This window comes from Protopterus annectens, chromosome 8.part0 (assembly GCF_019279795.1).
Source record: "Protopterus annectens isolate FY-2018-M chromosome 8.part0, PAN1.0, whole genome shotgun sequence".
Classification (NCBI taxonomy): domain Eukaryota; kingdom Metazoa; phylum Chordata; order Ceratodontiformes; family Protopteridae; genus Protopterus; species Protopterus annectens.
Genome location: NC_056741.1, coordinates 683355170 through 683375465, shown reverse-complemented (window position 1 = coordinate 683375465; position 20296 = coordinate 683355170).

Here is a 20296-nt window from a genome sequence, read left to right as displayed (position 1 = left end):
AGCCGTCATGTAGGGGTAGCTGTGGTATGTCACTACTGGACATGCCCATACAGATTACCATGTCCTGCAGGAGATGTGTTAGGTGTGTACCACATGTGACATGCTGACAACAATCTGCGATGTGTATGGCTGCCGGTGTACCTGTGTGACAATGTCTGTGATGGGTGCAAAGGCACATAGTATCGTATTGTATGCACACAAGCCCCACATAGCTGCATAGCCTGAACATACAGTACAAGGAGTGTGTGGGATGATAGCAACCCACAGGTGGAGATGGGTATGGACGGCGGCCCACAACCACATGTGTGTGTATGGTGTTCACGTCCACGACACATGAGCATCTGAGAGGCTAGCGTCACAGTTGTACAGGGTCGCATGTACATATGTTCAGCAACATCCCTGTATGTCCCACCACTGGCCTGTGGACCGATGGACAACAACCAAATGTGCAGGTATGAGATGTGCACAGCACATCACAGATGCCTACCGTGGAACAGGCCTACCATGTAGACATGTGCACAGTAGGTCTGCGCCACCTGCAGTCAAACACGTTAGGTGCCAAACCACACCAATAGTCCGGCCAATGACACAGATGGGCGTGCATGCCTCTGTGTATGTATGTCTGTGAATGGCTCCGGCATAGCAATATAGCCGTGTCACCATTGTGAACAACAATATGAATGGGTTGTATGTGTGAGGGTGCATCATATGTGTATGGTCAGATCGACGATACCATCAGTGGGCCTGCTATGTGAACATCCATGTCCCCATACATGGATACCTCTGCTGAGGCCAACACCACATTCACACAGGGAGGGATGGCGGTGTGTAGTGCAGCAGCAGACATGTGGGTGGCAGCGGGCAATGTATGTACACATATGTGTTACCCACATCAGTTCAGGCAGATATCCATGTGCATGGGATAGCGGTGTGTGTACACATACAGCACTGTGTCGATCAACATCCCAGCGCATAGCACCTGCCAGGGCTACAGTGTACGCATGGATGTGTGATACCTGCATGCACCACACACACCCTCAACAAGCAGCGTGCAGCATACCTCGCTGGAGGACAGTGTCCACACCATGGTGATAAACATGTTGAATGTCCATATTCACACAGCTATGACAAAAGCAATGGACAGCCACCCTGCCAATACCGTCAGCCCCTGGGTGGGTCACACCCATTGCCATGTATGTGGCATACCCTGCCATATCATGCAGAGATGACCAGCAAGGCTGCATGAGCTATCACAGTCCCACATGGTGCAATGGACAAAAGGCACTCTCACTATCAACCATACACAGTAGTAATGTGGTGGCGATGCACCCTGTCATGTTACAGGTGCTGTGTGATGCTCTGCACAATGTGTGCGTGTACATGCTATGCATGGCCTTTCCTGCTAATGTGTCATGGTTACACATTGCTCCATGTCTATCACATCGTAACACAGGTGAGCTGGGGCAAGTTGGCCAGCACGGTTACAGTGCTATGTGGAAGTACATGGCACGGGACAGGCATGTGCAGGTGTCCATGTGTATGTGTACAGTGCGGCTGCTGGCGTTCACAATGGACACAGGCGTGATGTGTACTGACATATACACAGCGTGCAGGTGAACAGTAGCACAGGCGTCACATGGGGACATATGCCAACTGATATGGACATAGGTGCAGCCAGGTACACATGTCCATGGCAGGCTAACATCTACATGGTGCGTGCACAGTGTGATGGGGTGGCACACAGATATGATGTGACACCCAGTGCTCAATGGTGTGAAGCCACAACATCGGCTGTGTCACGCCACGATGCCCTTCACAGATCACTGTGCAGATGTCGTACATGTCATAGCAATGTATTTCCAACAGTATGCCAGCACAGCAGTGTGAATGTGACCTGCCACCATCATTATGTCTTCCAGATAATGCCACGTTCGGCTTCCACCATTTAGCTGACAGGAGGAGGAGGTCATCATACCATACCTCCAGAGTAACTACAACGCCCTGTTTAGCCATGTGCCACAGCAGGCACAAGAACGGCAGGAGATGTGGGAGGAGTTGTGCAGGAGGGTGAACAGCGTGGGCGGAACCAACCGCAGCTACCAACAAATCCGCAGGCACTGCACAGACCTGATCCGGCATGCAAGACAGTGTGCCGCTGCAATCGCCAGGCAACAACGTCGGACAGGTGGTGGGCCACCAACACAGCCCCCACTCACAGCTCTGGAGGAGCTCCTGGCCAGTCTGGGGACACCCGCGGAACAACCGCCAGAACCACTTGTGTCCATCGTGGAGGTGGGTGTCTCCCGAGCTATGAGCCTGGAGCCGCATGGTAAGTCAGTGTTGCATGTTTGTATGATAGGCGACGTGGGTGTGGGTGTCATAGTACAACACATGATATAGCAATACATGCCAGGTATATGGCCACACAAGATGCAAACCATTGTATGCTATGTTGTGTTAGCAGACATGTGCATAGCACATGCATGATGTGTCATGCACAGTGCTGACCGTGGAGATAGTAATGGCTAATGTGTATAGCTTTGTGTAATGCCTTTACAGGTACGTCTGGCGTGTCGCAAGGACAAGGGTGTGTTGCAGGTAAGTCTGTTGCCAGTCAAGCGCATGTTCTGCTGTATTGATATTCCCCATGTGTCTAGGCATGACATGCTCACCTGTGTGTGCCCCGTCCACGATATACAGCTCGCACCACCGACATACACACCACCCATGTACAGTAGATACACCCGTTACCGTGAGTGGTATGACACCACACAACCAATTGGTGTGTTCGTGCATTCAGCTATGCATACAATGGTGTAGGTGTTACACAATGGCTGCATGTGTAGTATGCATTGGTATGCCAGTGCAGTATGGACACAGTACCACAGAGTGAGCTGTGATCTGGCCAGAGCACAGGTGTTACCAATGTGACCCATGCCCTGCATCGGTGCTGCGTTGTGACATGGCGCATGCCATGTCCCATGCGTGGATGTCTGGCTGCAGCATTGTCACACCATGATATGACCTATGCACAACATAGCAGACATACACACTGTCAGCATATCCGTAGAGAATGTGACACGTCACACTAGTATGGGTGTATGTCACATGGGCCACCACAGGGCCGTGTGCACAATGTCTACCACACACAATTGTCAATGAGTCAGACAGACAAGGCCATGGTTGATACCTACAGGCATGTTGCCACACAGCACATCCACAGTGGGTACTCACCATTGCACCCTGTACACACATAGTGGGTTCATCAATGTAGTGGACCCCTGGACATCTGATGTAGTACACCAGTGACATGAAATTCCTCTCCACAGCTACTACAGGTGCCTCCAATGTCCACCATATATGTGCTGCTGAGCAGCTGAACTGACTTACAGACATGGCAATGTAATGCGTCCAGGTCCGCGCATCGCAGACACATAGCTGTGTGGTGCTAGTGTGCAGAGGGACAGAGCCAGCACCACACACCGTACAGCAATGAACGCAGCTCCCAGCAAACGTACCTGCACAGACATCACTGTTACACATACATTGTATCTGTACACTGTACACATAACACTGCACCATGACAGCCATCGTGATGTGGTGCATGCGGTGGGACACCATCTTCACATGTCCACATGATACCGCACATGTTTGCGGTGTACATTACATAGTGTTGGCAGCCATGTGTACTCTCAACTTGCCCGGCCACACGGTGTATCACGCTGATGCATGCAAACTACCATGAATGTGTGTACTGCATGCCTACTAAATGACACCTGCCTGTTGTACTGTCCCCACCAGGGCAGTGTACATACTGCCACTATGAATGTCTGGTCTGCATTCACTGGTCTGTGTTGTGTGAATGCTGCATGCCACCTGCATTATCACATGCATGCTGTGTGTGTGTGTGTGTGTGTGTGTGTGTGTGTGTGTGTGTGTGTGTGTGTGTGTGTGTGTGTGTGTGTGTGTGTGTGTGTGTGTGTGTGTGTGTGTGTCTGTGTGTGTCTGTATTGTAACCGATGGTATGTCTTAGTATTGACAGGTGCTGTAGGTGCGTTCCCCTCCTGCGGTCAATCTGATGCTAGTGTCCCCACAGATACTAGTGGTGATGAGCATGTGCATGAGGCACAGGCAGGGTCGTCACAGGCAGAGTCTGTGCCACTGGAGAACATCACACATCGTCCCTTTCATCCCTGCACACGGTGCAGATGCGGACACATACCCCAACACCGTTGCCCATAGATGGCGGTCAGTCAGCGTCTGTTGTCCGCGAGCAGGAATGTGTGGTGGCTGCAGAAGGTGTGGGTACACACGATGTTGCCAGTGTAAGGACTGGTGCAGTGCCACGCAGGCATGTGGCAGGTGCTGCCCGTGGGGGAGCACCGCTAGACATACACCTGCCGTACAGGGTGCAGCAGCTGGTATAACCAGGCATGTTCCAGACTGTAATGGCGGCGCGGGCACGCGAGCGGCAGAACCAGGACGGGCAGAGGCTGCAGAGGTCCGCAATCCGTACCCTAAATGACAGCATCCAGGCATTAGCCAATGCACAACAGCATCTTGACGATGTTCTGGATAGGAGATTGGCGACATGGCTGGTCTCATCGACCGAAGCTTGGCCATCCTTGGCGTCGCGATCCGTTGCAGGAACACCAGGTAGGGGTGAGGCATAGAGGCGCGTGGGTGTGTGCCAGCAACACCACCTGCTGCAGGTCAGCGTGTGCGTGCCACCTCCCATGCCCACACAGACAGTGATGGTAGCAGTAGCACTGCAGCTGCTACTACACCATCCACACCAGGACAGAGCAGGCCGCGTGGGCGTGGCCCTGGGCGGCCCCGTCGTGGAGCCGCGTTTCCAGCGGACATGTGACATCGGAGAGTGGACAGTCTGTACCTCCACCCGGTCGTGCCGATGCGACCCCAGGCAGGCGGGTCACGCGCCCGGCAGACACAGTGAGCCGTAACACCTGCACTGTACAGTCAGGGGCTGCCAAGCATACCCGTGTAGGCATCACAGATGACTGAACTGTGTACACACACACCCACACACAGCAGACACAACTGTAGGGCTCCACCACACCCACATGCAATCTACATAGTCATGCCCACTCAATGCACTGGCCCTTACACACACACATGATGTCATCCATTGGTACAGCCCATGCCTGTGGCACACATATCACCCTGTGCATATGATTAAGTCTCTGCCGCATAACTGTGAGCCACACCATCAATGCACGGTTAAGCTAACATATTATGATGCACAGGGTGGACCACGATAGTGAGAGGTGTATGTGATACCTGTGTCCGCATAGCGTGCTGTGTATGTTGTGGTGTGTGTGTATGGCTGGTGACAGGTGTGTATGTGATGTGTGTTGTGCACGGACATCATGCAGCAGACATACCATGCAGGACAGGTGCAGCATTCATTGATATGTGTACACAGTATGTGTGGTGGTTACATGTGTAGCACCATGTCGGTGCAGTTAACCCGTATGATACTGATGGTGTACTTGCGTGCCTACTGGGAGCACTGTAATTAGTTCCCCACGTGTAGTCATGGGGTACCCACAGGCATGTCTGGCAAAATCAGCATAGCACAGTTACCCACATCCGGCATGGTACATAGGTACATAGGCGCACATGAACGTAACAGGATATGTGCCCTACGACATGTGTGGACCTAGCATGACTGTGTGTGTCATCTAACACCCTCAGGATGGGGATGCCATATCCATCAGTCCCCAGTCCCTGGTCTAGCAGTGACACACAGAGGTTGACTGGCGCATAACTATCGTCACACATCCACACGTCATTAGCAGTCCTGGACAAAGGCAGTCAGGGCCTTTCCTTCACATGGCCTGGCACTCCTCCCGTGTTGTAGGGGTGTCTGGCCGTTACCCTGTTCCCCAGCACGTCCCACTCATCTTTGAGTTGAGGTGTCTGACAGTCGCTTCTGTGCCCGTGTTTGCATGGGGCCTGGGAGGTGGAATGTGCCCATGTCACCCAGGTCAGACATGGCCGTGTATGTCAGGCACAGATCACCCGGAGCAGCTGTGCTGTGAAGATCCACAGCGGTGTCCCCTTGGCGTGCACCTTGTGACACATGTCCTAGCACCGTCATCCCGTCTTGTGGAGCGTTTGCGGTCCTTCCGAGTGCTGCAGGCGTCAGGTTAGCTACAGGCCACATGTGCCATTATGCGCAGTCATTGCACTGGTGTGTGATGTGTACAGGGTACAATGAACACCCTGATGTGGTTGCCATTCCATCCAGACCAGGAGGCCACAATGGAATGTCTTCACACCCACATTGCCATTGTGTGTGTTGACAGAGGTTGCCGACAGGTGTGGTAGCCATTTCCCTGAACATGTTCACCATCTTTAATGGCGTACCACCTACATGTGACATTGGGACGAACATGTCCTTCACACTGGGTAGGGCTGCACCTTCTCTGGCATTTGGTAGCAGGCCATGGCTCTGGCACCAGTCATCCATGTCTATGACGCCCTAGGTGGATGTTCGTGTAACATGGGGTGTTGGGTATGTTGGCGGTCGTAGTCATCTGCATACCTTGTCTGCTACAATCCCCTATGATTGCATGCACATTGGAAGGTCGGATGCCATATGGCAGGGGCACAGGAGTGAGCCCTGTGGGCCTCCACTGGGTCCAGATATGAGTGTGACAAGGCACCTTGAGCACCAACCCTGTGTGGTGTGACCTCCAACCTGTGTGAGAAGCATCGGGTGACATATGTCCCCACATGTATGCTGGCGAGCCTTTCCATGGGTCCCATGTGTAGTGTGCTCTGAGCAGCTCCCACCAGGTCATGGTACTGTGTGCAAACCCACGTATCCCCATCAATGGCCTTGGTGAACACTCCAGACTGGACGAGCAGGTTCGGGAGGCAGGATCCGCCCTTGACTATGTAGTTGTGGGTATGTTCCAGTATTGGCTGTACACCACTATCTGTAACCATGACCACCTGTATGGACCTCCACACAGCTTTGCAGACAACACTTGTCAAGCGTATAGGGTGTGGCTGTTGACAGTCCATAGGAGCACTACCCTGGCATAGTGGGACCACAGATGCCATATGGCATCCATTGGGGACATAGCCCATAGTAAGGCTAACATGACACAGTGGCGCATGTGTGGGCCGAGGGCCTCAAAGAGGATGGGTAGCACACAGCCAGGAAACCATCGGTGCCCATTGCTGGCGTGTCAAGCCCCATAGAGATTTGGGATCACTCCAGGCCATATGACATGTTTGGGAGGATACACTCTGGTGGGATGGATATGTTCCCTGTTGAGGGGGGGGATGTATGCATGGAACATGTCCTGTGGTATGCAGACAATGTCTGTGGGTGCAGTGACTGTTGTACCATTCTGGACCATTTCAGGCAAGTCTGTGTGCCCCAACCATGTCCTTACCACAGTTAGGGAAGGCCCTGTGGTTGTCTCATGTGCCCTCTGCAGTACCACTCCCACAAGCGGACCTGGATGATGGTATGTGGGGCCGTATGGTGGCCGGTATGAATGGGTGATCGTTTTCCTGGTACTGTCATTGCCCTGCCATGTAGTAGCTCCAACTGTTGATGTACAGGTAGTCAGTGGCTGCGGTCCACCACACCATGTGCCTACCTGTGGTGGACAAGGTCCTGATGTCATCATGTTTGCCTGCTGCAGACATGCATGTGGAGTGGTCGGGGAAGGCATTCGTTAGGCGTTTGCGGTCTGGCCTCTGTTCAACATTGGCATGGAGGACTTGTAGGGTACCACACCGGTCATATGATGTGTGTGGTTTTCTGTGGAGAGGTCATCACTGAGGTCCCCATGCTGGTGTTGGTTACAGTGAGTGGATGACCAGTGGATCCACTATACGGTCTTGCATCACCATTGAGGGCTGTACATCCTGTGTGGGGCATATCCTCACCATGCGTGATGGGCAGAACTGTCAGACATCCCCTGGTATGTATGGTGCATGGCTGTTTAACAGTGGCCAGGTGTGTGAACACCTGGGACTGCTGGCGTACTGTGTTGTGCCATGGGTAATGTTCCCAGGCTATGTATGGGTGGTTCATGTCACCCAATACGGTGCTGTTGTGAGAGCATGCCCACTCACCAGTGTCCTCAGGACATCTGTGAAGGTATCCTGTGTTTGGGAGGGTTGTCTGTAGCATGCAACAAACTGTAGGCCAGTCCTACACATGGTTAATTGCACCTACATATTCCCGCAGCAACAGCGTCTGTGGCATGACGGGTTACTGTTGTGTGGCCGGACACACAGGATGGTCCGCATTCCGCCACCCATGCCGTCGCACCATGTGTATGCATGTCTGCCCTGTGCCGAGTCTAAGTGTCTGAGCATGCCCAGTATGCAGTGATGTACTGATCAGTAGGTAATTCGTATTCTCCACTGCAGCAGTAGCGTGTTGGTGTACGGCGACAGGATGGTAACAGACTGCGTGACTGCACTCTGTCCGAACACCGATCGGGCGCATTGCCTCTGCAAATGATACCACTCACGTAGGGGTATGCCTCCTGACAGCGCTCAGTAAACTCGGTAGCGCGTTCTGTAAATGCTTCATACTGTAGTGTGTTCATGTAGATAGGCGTAGGTTCGTCTCCCGTCCCTTCCGTGTGTGTGTGTGTGTGTGTGTGTGTGTGTGTGTGTGTGTGTGTGTCTGTGTGTGTGTGTGTTTCCAGCTGCCTCTGCGACTGATTATGCTTTTAGGCGGCTCCGCAGCACATGCCTTGGCTATTGCCAACTATTGTCTTCTTGGTGGCGTCAGCAGCCTACAAGTATGCCTGTGGTGGCTCTGTTTAGCAAACTCGGCAGCGCCTTCTGTAAATGCTTCATACAGTAGTGCGTATCATGTAGATAGTCGTAGGTTCGTCCCCCGTCCCTTCCATGTGTGTGTGTCTCTGTGTGTGTGTTTCCAGCTGCCTCTGCGACTGATTATGCTTTTAGGCGCTCCGCAACACATGCCTTGGCTATTGCCAACTATTGTCTTGCGGGTGACGTCAGCAGCCTACAAGTATGCCTGTGACAGCGCTCTGTTTAGCAAACTCGGTAGCGCGTTCTGTAAATGCTTCATACAGTAGTGTGTTCATGTAGATAGTCGTGGGTTAGTCCCGGTCCCTTCCGTGTGTGTGTGTCTCTGTGTGTGTGTGTGTGTTTCCAGCTGCCTCTGCGACTGATTATGCTTTTAGACGCTCCGCAACACATGCCTTGGCTATTGCCAACTATTGTCTTCGGATGATGTCAGCAGCCTACAAGTATGCCTGTGACAGCTCTGTTTAGCAAACTTCGGTAGCGCGTTCTGTAAATGCTTCATACAGTAGTGTGTTCATGTAGATAGTCGGAGGTTCGTCTCCCGGTCCTTCCGTGTGTGTGTGTGTGTGTTTCCAGCTGCCTCTGCGACTGATTATGCTTTTAGGCGGCTCCGCAACACATGCCTTGGCTATTGCCAACTATTGTCTTCGGCTGGCGTCAGCAGCCTACAAGTATGCCTGTGACAGCTCTGTTTAGCAAACTTCGGTGGCAGCGTTCTGTAAATGCTTCATACAGTAGTGTGTATCATGTAGATAGTCGTAGGTTCGTCCCCCGTCCCTTCCATGTGTGTGTGTCTCTGTGTGTGTGTTTCCAGCTGCCTCTGCGACTGATTATGCTTTTAGGCGGCTCCGCAACACATGCCTTGGCTATTGCCAACTATTGTCTTGCAGGTGACGTCAGCAGCCTACAAGTATGCCTGTGACAGCGCTCTGTTTAGCAAACTCGGTAGCGCGTTCTGTAAATGCTTCATACAGTAGTGTGTTCATGCAGATAGTCGTAGGTTCGTCCCCCGTCCCTTCCATGTGTGTGTGTCTCTGTGTGTGTGTTTCCAGCTGCCTCTGCGACTGATTATGCTTTTAGGCGGCTCCATAACACATGCCTTGGCTATTGCCAACTATTGTCTTCGCGGGTGGCGTCAGCAGCCTACAAGTATGCCTGTGACAGCGCTCTGTTTAGCAAACTTCGGTAGCGTTCTGTAAATGCTTCATACAGTCGTGTGTTCATGTAGATAGTCGTGGGTTCGTCCCCCGTCCCTTCCGTGTGTGTGTGTCTCTGTGTGTGTGTCTTTCCAGCTGCCTCTGCGGCTCATTATGGTTTTGGGCGCTCCGTAAGACATGCCTTGGCTATTTCAAATATTGTCTTACGGTGGCGTCAGCAGCCTACATGTATTCCTCTGACAGGGCTCACGTCAGTTAACTTCGGTAGCGTTGTGTAAATGATTCATACTGTACTGAGTTCATGTAAATAGGCGTAGGTTCATCTCCCGTCCCTTCCGTGTGTGTGTGTGTTTCCATTGCTTTCGACCATACAACTGAATAAGCAAATTGTTAAAGTGTTCACAATCAACAGTGTGATATTTAAAATCATGTTAAGACTCACATTGTTGTTTGTGAACATTCTTAGACATAGCATATTTCCTGCACACGTTGTGGAAACGACGAAAACGTTGCATGTTTTAATGAACTGTTCAAATGTTACGAAGACTTGTGTTGTGTCGAACTACGGGGACTATTCTTGCTGCAGGTTTCCGGTTTGTTTGTGTTTCATAGTACAATATCATGTAATACGTGTGTTCATAGTATGCTTTCTGTGATGTTGACATGTGTGTGTTTCGTTAGCATGCGTCTCTGCTTTCTATGCTGTGGCTACATCTCCATTGCTCGCATAGAAAGTGACAAATGGAAGTGTAAGGGTGGACATTTAAAGCCTGGATACTTCCATGTTATGTGTAAGTCTCCGCGGGCCAGCGGGTGATAGCGCATACATGTCTATGAAGTACCTTTGGATACCATATGCGACCTGTCGGGACGAAATGTTTATGTTGACTGTTCCATCTACCTATGTGTGACATGGTTTGTGGCCATAGGGTGCCAGCAAGTCTTCCTGTTCATTGGGTGTTTGCCATGGTGTATTGACATCAATCCTATTAATTCACGAAGGATGTCTTTCTTTGGTGTCAGCCATAGTTTGACCATCCTATGTCATTCCCAGCAGGCGTGGAGATTGTGCCATTGGTATCTTTACACAGGTGACCCATCTGTTCCACTGTATGGGCGTGTGATCCCCATAGATGTGCTGGCACATGGAGTGTTGTAATGCGGTATCTGCCCAGCGGTCTTTCTTTGAATGGGGAGTGTGTACTGTACACCGTATCTGTATTCCCTGGGTTATGCCTTGCAACAGCTGTGGGATTCCCCCAAGTTTGCAGCTATGGGTGCCATCTTGGCGTCGTTTGTCCATCCATGGGAACTGCCTACTGGACACTAGTATCGGGCTGTCAACATTTCACAGCTGCATTCTCCATTTCCGATTGGATGATCGGTATTAGTATTGCGGAGTAAGCATATGCCATGGCCGTCCGCTGCAGGCGGGTCGATGAATCATCTGCCAATCCACCCCGCCACCCATACTCGCATACCCACGATCCCATGTCTGCAACCGTCGACGGTACCCTTGCACACCCTTCATGTGCGGAAATGGGATGTGGAAATGCGTGTATGGATGCAGCAGCCTGGGGAGTCCTATTCATATGTCCTGCATTTCATGGGCGGCTGTCATCACCCTTGAAGACACCTGTGGTGCATATATCTACCTGTGCCGTAGTCACGGCTGTCACCTCTTCCGGTTCACACTATGTTGCTCACACTCACTTAAGGAGTAATTTTTGGGTCCTGCAATGGACACCGATGTGCATATGTAAAGTTTAGGACATGTTGGACTGTGTCCATTCGGCCAGTGGGTTTGACTGCCGCCGTATGTTCCCCATTGTCGGATGTCACTCCGCCTACCCATATTATGTAGTGCTACGTAACCTGTGTCCTTCCACAATGTACCCATAGGGTGTTACTGTAGTCCTGCAGGTTGGCAACTGCTTTACATAATCCTCACAGGTACCATTGTGAACTATCCGCCACTGTATTGTCAGTATAACACAGCCGGTACATGTAGAACCTATTTATTCATGACAGTATGTCGGTTATGTGTGAACGCCATATTTTAGCGATAGTATGACCTTCCTAGTTGGCGTTGTTGGTGTGCCATTAATATGTGTTCCACAGGTCGCAGGTATGTTCCGCAGAGTGGGCGGGTGATCCCCACATACTTGATAGCACCTTCGCTGCTGTGTACGCTGGGATTAGCATGGCAGGATGGATGTCTACGGGGTGTATGTACTGCTGTTTCCATCTTTATGTCCTGTGTCATGCCCTACTACGGCTGTGTGATTCCACCAGGTTTGCTATTATGGGTGCCATCTTGTCCGTACGTTTGTCCATCCTTGGGAAATGCCTACTGGACACTGATGTAGGGCTGAACACATTTCACACATGCCTTTAGCATTACCCTATGGATGCTTTGCATCCTTACTGGGGACTAAGGCGCGTCCTGTACCGCAGTCCACCCACGAGGCGGGACAGCAGATTATCAGCCAAACAACACCGAGCCCCATTTTGCATACCCAGGATACCATGGCTGCAACCCCACGATGCGCATGACACATCCTTCATGTGTGCGGAACTGGGATATGGGCGCATCTATGGACACGGCAGTCTGGGGACCTCTGTTCATATGTCCTGCATGTCATGGGCAGGTATCATCAACCTTAAACACGCTGGTGGTGCATATGTCTAGCTGTGCCATAGTCACGGTTTGTACTCTGATTGGCTGATCATGACGCATACGGTAGCGTCAGAATTTTTGGAGTCCTACAATGGACACCGATGTGCATTTGTAAAGTGTAGAACGTGCTTGACTGTCCCCATCTGGCCAGTGGTATTGACTGCCGCTGTATGTTCCCCAGTCGTGGATGTCTGCTTGACTACCCATCGTTTGTATGACATGGCCTATCTATATCCACGTGCCGGTATCGTGAATACAGCAAACCTTGCATCCTGCCCATCTTCATAAACGACATTATGGAACATATATCGGCGAAACAGACACTGTCAAATCGATAGACTCCACAGTGAAAGGATACTGAGCTCTCTCAACTACTAACATGGGGCACCGTCGGTCTGGATTTCATGACATAGCCGTCCCTAATACACTTCCTTCAGAGTCGGTTTAAAGCGAAATAATCAATAAACCTGCTCATAGTTAGGTGGACAGTGCTCCAAGTCTTGATTATAGCGTGACATATACATATCAGTGTTGCATGCCTTACTTCATGGAAACAATAATGCAACAATGTGTTAATATATATACAATATTGGTAAATACAATCAGTATCCGGACACACAGTTGATAATTGCTGAGAGTGCACCTTAGAATGTAGTGTGTTGATCAGGTTATTGTATATCGATGTGTATAATAGTAGCATTACGATAACAAAGCATGGAATCAATAAGTACTATTTAAGCATATATTTGACAATTATGAATGTAAACGTGTGGAGGAGACATCCGTAACCTTCCCTGGTTCCACTGGATCACACGCCACGCGTACACTCGCATGTCGGATTGTGGGTTCTGGCGCGCAGCGCACATGCATATCCGTAGTCCGTTTATATATGCTTACAGTGTCTGTGTGGTTACGTGTTTTGCATTACTTGTGACTATTCCGGTAACATATGTCTGATCCGGTTGACGGACGTGTGCAGAAAGCGCTTACAGCTTTATATATGTAACAGTCTTTGCAGCATGGGCGCTTTACGTGCGTGCACATCTATATGTTCTATAGTCATAATTCAGCGTGACTGCAGTCATGTTTGGCTTACTGTGACCAGTGCCGTTAGCTGTTAGTTGTCATTAATATGCATACCCATGGTACCTATGTACATTTACATATCACCCCTGCACACCACGCGCGTCACAGGCCTCCATTCGCCTGCGGGGAAAGGTGCGGTACTGCATGTTGAACATTCCTAATTCCCCTCGCTCATGGCCCAGGATGCATATGTCATCACCACAGGGCTGTTCAGATGACAGCTGCTTATATCCCATATGCATACAGGCCTTGATTGTCCGGGTGTTGCTGTGGTGCTTTGGGTTTGGTCTTGGCCGCCCACTGCACCGGCCTGCCCTGACCCTGTACGAATGTTACATGAGCCACATGGGCGCGTTTTGTCCGTGTCCATGGTACCATCCACGGCCCCAATTAGTCTTAACCGTGTGCTCGATTGGCGGTGTATCTGTTGTAGATCTCGTTATACTAATTGCACACGGTCTGATCGAACTAACCAATCTCCATTACTAACCCTCCGTATGTATGGCCTGTGTCGCCAATATTACAAGGGTTTAACATTGCGTGTGACTTTCACTGAGCCACAGACATGTCCGTTGCTTTGTTTGGCCGGTTCCGCTGTGCTACACACATTTAACATGGCGTAACAGGTTGAACAGCTCGACACGAGGACATCGGGTTGTCCGTCGTTGTCTATTATTGAATGTCTCTGTGGAGTTTGTTTCACAAAGCGACACATTGTCGGCATTGTTAACGGACATCTCGCGAAATGCGTCCGCACCGCCTGCGGGCGTATGTCTGCCTTTGGCCGGCGAACAGGCATTATGCTGTGCCATTATGTCTGGGGATATATGGTTTCCTTCCTTACATAGATAATGTGCCATACTAGCAATGACCCTAGCGATGACCCGCGTCTGGGTGTGGGTACTGCTGTATTACCCACGGGAAGAGTGGCCTTAGGGTAAGTGGTGACCTAGGCAGAAGTTGCCACCGATACATCACCCGCTACCCCCTCCTGGTCTACCTACACCAAATAGAGTCTGGAAAGGTGCGGTAGAGCAACACCCTAGACGGCTACCTACTTGGCCTATGCCTAAGGCCGGCTATGTGTGTGGTCCCTTGGGCATCGGACTCGGGCCACATCCAGCCCCAAGGCAGTCAACACAGCATCCATGGGTCCACATGGTGTCCCAGCTGTGCACTCCAGGAACTCTATGGGGAATTTAACCCACACTTAGGACAGCTGTGTAATCCTAGCCTCACCTCAGGATACGTACCTGAGTAGTAGCACAGGGCGACTGTAGTCACACTCCACATAGATGGTGCCTCCACTGACCCTGGTTATTACCATACCATTAGTTTGACAAGCCTTATCTGCAAAGCCATGGAGATGGATCATAATGGGACACATAGATAAAGACATGGGGACCCGCATACTTTGGATACAACCCAGTTTAGCTTGGTCATAGTCAGATCATGCCCTTTACACGTGTTTCACTTTGTAGAATCAGTCACCAAGGCCATTGCTGAGGGTAAAGCAGTCCATACAGCCTACCTCAACCCGGCAGAGGCCTTCGACACAATACCCCCTCGGGTATACTTGATAAACCCGTCATCTTGAATGTAAATCCATACATCGCCATATGGGTTGCAAGCGGGCTAAGTCACAGAACACACATGGCCATAGTTGCTGGCGCCATGTCATACTCACAGCCAGTCACAGGTGATGTCCCATGGGGCTCAGTCCTGGGTCCACTATTTCCAGCATCTCGTTTCCAATGTACACGCATACACAGGGGGTTATGGGTGACAATGTTTGCATCGACTGCAAACCGGATGCCAAAGTCAGACACACATCTGACACAGATATCCTTCAGGAGTGCCTCACAGATGTGGATAAGTGGTACCAGAGACATGTCCTACAGCTAAATGCCAGGAAATGCATAGGCATACCCTTCGGGAAGAACAACGTTACCCGAGCTACCATATAGGTGGCAATCCACTGAGCCGGAGGGTTACCAGTGATCTGGGGACACGTGTTGTTGTTAACCGTTAGTTAGAGACACATCTTGCTAACTCAGTTAGGTACACCTTCCACATTGCCCACATGATCATGAAGGGATTCACATCTAGATCAGGGAGGTCATTGTCCCCTTGTACTCATCACTCAATAGACCTATGATTGGGTACAATGCCCTGTTCAGAATGCATCTGACCCAACACCTGCAGCAGCTGGAAAGGCACCAACAGTTCTTCGACAAGCGGATGCAGGGTCTCAGGTATATGTGTTATACTGACCGACTGAAAGAATTCCAGCTGTATACAGTTGCATACCACTTGCCCAGAGGTGACCCGTGCCTGGCATGCGGCTAAGTCGAACCAGATCTGATGACTATGCTTCACATAAATAAGTTAGATCCTCAGAACCACAAGGGCAGCTGGCGTACACCTTGACACTTCATTAATCGAGCGTGTTGTTGGGACGGATTCATCACCCAGACACTCACTATGCTGTGGAGCGACATCCCAGTACATGTGAGGGCAAGCACCTCGCTGGCCTTCTGTTAGTATTTACACATGGATGTCTGAATTGATTTATTTAAGTAACCTTCTAAATGAATGTTACATTAGCACATTGTGAATCTTTACATTTCGTTGGTCTATTTTACAGTAGTCATAATCATACGGTTTATGTGTATATATTATGGTTCATTCATATTACTAGGTGTCTGCAGTTCTGTTAATATATTGGCACAATCCGTAGGACATATATATGTAGCTTACACAGTCAGACATTTGGAAAACATTTTATGTTGGTTCATGTTTCATATATGTACATATATTTCTATTTTCAGATGAAGACTGTACCTTTCGAAGCAATGTCTGATGTCCTCACTGTGTGGGATGTGTAACCCAAGTAAGGTTTGTTCGCTTGTCTGCCTTTAAGGCATGTAATTAGTACCTAGCACATCTAATGTATCAACCAATTAATGCTTGTAAATGTAGTAGGTTGGACTGCATTGTATGTAGTCTGAATAAGTCTGCTTATGAAGCAGACGAAGTGGGCCCCAATAGACTATGGTGACTGCCTTTAATTCTTGGTGTGCTCTGGTTGGTCACTGACGGTCCCTACAGTACCTCGTCTTTGCTTTGGACTTCATCGGCTGGTTGTCTGTGTTTGTTGTATGGGGAATGTCAACTGTAGTCCCTATGTGTATGACTTGTGTAATGCCTTACTACGGCAGTGTAATTCCACGGGTTTGCATTTATGTGTGCCATCTTAGTCATACGCTTGTCCATCCATGTGAATTGCCTACTATACACTGGTATAGGGCTGTACACATTTCACACCTGCATTTTGCATTCCCCCCGGAGTATGGTGTGCATTATTAGCGGAGAGTGGCGCATGTACTCACACGTCCCTCCCAGGCGGGACAAAGGATTGCCTGCGAAACAACACCGAGGCCAGATTCTACATACCCAGACTCCCTTGACTGCAACAGTGGACAGTACCCATTACACATCCTTCATGTGTGCTGCAGTGTGATGTGGGCGCAGCTGAATGGACCCGATACCCTGGGTATTTCTGTGCATGTGTGCTGCAGTTCATGGACAGCTATCATCAACATTGAACACGCTTGCGTGCCTATGTGTACCTGTGACGTGGTGACGACAATTAGGTCACATGAGTAATGCAGGAAGCTAGCAGGCATTCTCTGAACAGAATTTTGGGTCCTACAATGGACACCGATGTGCATATGTCAAGTTAGATGTTGCTGGACTGTGTCCACCTGCCCAGTGCTTTTCACTGCTGGTGTATGTTCCCCAATCGCGGATGTCTGTTTGACTACCCATTCCACATGGTGCTACATAACCAGCTGAGTTAGTACTGTGAACAAATGACATACATCCAAAGATGCTGGTTACCAACTGCTTCATATAAACCTCAGACATCCCAATGGGACATATCCGTCACTATATTTCCAATATAACACCACGGAACATGTTGCTTACCTATGCATTCATTTAACCATGTTGTCTTCATAGGTGGGAATGCCATAGTTTACATATCCTACTTGACGTTGTGTGTGTTCCATTAGTATGTGTTCCACAGGTCGCACATCTGTTCCGCTGTACGGTAGCGGGTGCTCCTCAGTCTGTTGCTGGCAGACTGAGTGCTGTGTCGCCGGTGTTGGCACAGTCCGGCTTTGTATGTGGAATGTCAACTGTGGTCTCTATGTGTATTTCCTGTGTCATGCCTTACGCGGCTATGTCATTTACCGGGTTTGCAGTTGTGGGTGCCATCCTGGCCATACGGGTGTCCATCCATGACAATTGCCTACTGGACACTAGTATAGGGCTGTACACATTCCACACCTACATTTAGCATTCTCCGGAGTATGGTTTGCATTATTAGCGGAGAGTAAGGCAGGTGCTACGCACATCCCTCCCACAGGGTCGGAGGAAGGATTGCCTGCGAAACAACACCGAGCACAGAGTCTACATACCCAGAATCCCTTGACCGCAACAATTGACAGTACCCATTACACATCCGTCATGTGTGCGGAAGTGTGATGTGGATGCAGTTCTATGGACCCGGTACCCTGGGTATTTCTGTGCATCTGTGCTGCATTACATGGACAGCTATCAGCAACATTAAACACGCTTGCGGTGCATATGTGTACCTGTGACGACAATGAGTTCACTTAAGTGTTGAAAGAAGGCGGCATTCCTGTCTTTAGACAAATTTTTGGGTCCTACAATGGACACCACTGTGCATATGTAAAGTGTAGAGCTTGTCGGACTGTGTCCTTGTGAGCAGTGGGTTTCACTGATACTGTGTGTTCAGGAATCGCGGATGTCTGTTGGACTACCCATTCCACATGGTGCTACATAACCAGGTGATTTACTACTGTGGACAAATTACGTACATCCAAAGATGCTGGTTAGCAAATGCTCCATATAAACCGCAGACGTCCCAATGGGACATATCCGTCACTGTATTTCCAATATAACACCACCGGAACATGTTGATTACCTATGTATTCATTCAACCATGTTGTCTTCGTAGGTGGGAATGCCATAGTTTACACATCCTACGTGACGTTGTGTGTGTGCCATTAGTATGTGTTCCACAGGTCGCACATCTGTTCCGCTGTCGCGGTAGTGGGTGCTCCTCAGTCTGTTGCTGGCAGACTGAGTGCTGTGTCTGCCCGGTGTTGGCACGAGTGTCCGGCTTTGTATGTGGAATGTCAACTGTAGTCCCTATGTGTATTTCCTGTGTTATGCCTTACCATGGCTATGTCATTTACCCGGGTTTGCAGTTGTGGGTGCCATCCTGGCCATACGGGTGTCCATCCATGACAATTGCCTACTGGACACTAGTATAGGGCTGTACACATTCCACACCTACATTTAGCATTCTCCGGAGTATGGTTTGCATTATTAGCGGAGAGTAAGGCAGGTGCTACGCACATCCCTCCCACGGGGCAGGAGAAGGGATTGCCTGCGAAACAACACCGAGCACAGAGTATACATACCCAGAATCCCTTGACTGCAACAACTGACAGTACCCATTACACATCCGTCATGTGTGCGGGACTGTGATGTGGACGCAGTTCTATGGACCCGGTACCCTGGGTATTTCTGTGCATCTGTGCTGCATTACATGGACAGCTATCAGCAACATTAAACACGCTTGCAGTGCATATGTGTACCTGTGACGACAATGATTTCAGGTACGCATTGAAATAAGACATAATTCGATTCTTTCCACAATTCTTGGGTCCTACAATGGACACCACTGTGCATATGTAAAGTGTAGAGCTTGTCGGACTGTGTCCTTGTGAGCAGTGGGTTTCACTGATGCTGTGTGTTCAGCAATCGTGTATGTGTGCTTGACTACAGGAACCTGTCTTCCGACACCAGAAACCAATGCTATACATCCAATGTTGCAAGTTAACAACCACTTTCATACCATACCCAGAGGTCACGATTGGGAGGTATTGCCACTTTATTGTCGGAACAACACCCCCAGACTGTGTACATCATGGGAACTTTAGGCCAGTCTTACCGGCCATTTCCAAATGTAATTGGCAGACACATGTCAATACATGTATGATAAGACATATTGTCATGCAGAAGTTGATCTATGTTATTTGGACATTGGCTTCTGCTTTTGGCATCCGTTGCTGTGAGTGTTGCCAGTTACCATACACATTGCTTGCTCAGAGGCAGACTACACAATACTGCGCAGTACTGTGGTCTCCTTTAATGACCCTGAGCCAGTGGTCGATGGTACGGCAGCCACTGCATCAATCACATTTGCCATCTACCAGTACCTACAGGACTGCATGAGCCAGTCATTCACTTACCCAACTGTGGTTCACTGGACCAATGCCATGCATCCAGTGTGGTGTACCCCAGCCATACACAAAATGTACAACACGAGGAGGTGGCTACTACAAGGTGGAGCAGACACGTTGTGAGGTGTGACACCCTTGGTCATCATATGTGTAGACCTACACACTGTCATGAAATAGTCCAGGGCACATTCCAC